Raw genomic sequence first — 1,023 nt, forward strand, 5'->3', positions numbered from 1 at the left:
AGAAGTGACCGAGAGCGCCAGCACACTGCCCCCAGGAGGCCAGGAAGAGTATGAGCGTATCGCAACCAGGACAAGGGGCGGACCCCACTAAGCCAGAACGAGTGACAGCGCCCCTACGGCCAGGAGGAGTGGCAGCATTCCAAAAGTCAGGAGCAGTGACAGCGCCCCAATGGCCAGCTGAAGTGAGTGGACTACGACAAAGTAAGCCACAGCTACTAGTAAAGATGGAATAGACTGACTCTTCTCTCCTCAGTTTAGAAGAATGCAGTGTGAACTCATTAACATTTCAAATAACATTTCATAGGGGTTTGATAAGGTAGAGGCTGACAGGATATTGTAGATATTGAGAGGATATTGTTCTGAATTTAGAATCTGTAACTGGAGGTCGGAGTCTCAGAATAAAGGAGCAGATGAAATACCACTCAGAGTTGTGAATCTTGGGAATTCCAGACAGACGACTGCTAAGAATTCTGGATTAGTGGTGCTGGAAGAGCACAGCATCCGAGGACAGGCAAAATCGACATTTCGGGCAAAAGCCGACTGCTAAGAATTATAGAGTCATGGAGATGTACAGCATGGAAACAGACTCTTCGGTCCAACCCATCTGTGCCGACCAGATATCCCAACCCAATCTAGTCCCACCTACCAGCACCCAGCCCATCTAACCTTGCTAACCAGTCTCCCATAGGGAACCTTGTCAAACGCCTTACTGAAGTCCATATAGATCACATCTACCGCTCTGCCCTCATCAATCCTCTTTGTTACTTCTTCAAAAACTCAATCAAGTTTGTGAGACATGATTCCCCACACACAAAACCATGTTGACTATCCCTAATCAGTCCTTGCCTTTCCAAATACATGTACATCCTGTCCCTCAGGATTCCCTCCAACAACTTGCCCACCACCGACGTCAGGCTCACTGGTCTATAGTTCCCTGGCTTATCCTTACCACCCTTCTTAAACAGTGACACCACTTTAGCCAACCGCCAGACTTCCGGCACTTCACCTGTGACTATCGATGAT

Source organism: Chiloscyllium plagiosum, chromosome 17 (assembly GCF_004010195.1).
Source record: "Chiloscyllium plagiosum isolate BGI_BamShark_2017 chromosome 17, ASM401019v2, whole genome shotgun sequence".
Classification (NCBI taxonomy): Eukaryota; Metazoa; Chordata; class Chondrichthyes; order Orectolobiformes; family Hemiscylliidae; genus Chiloscyllium; species Chiloscyllium plagiosum.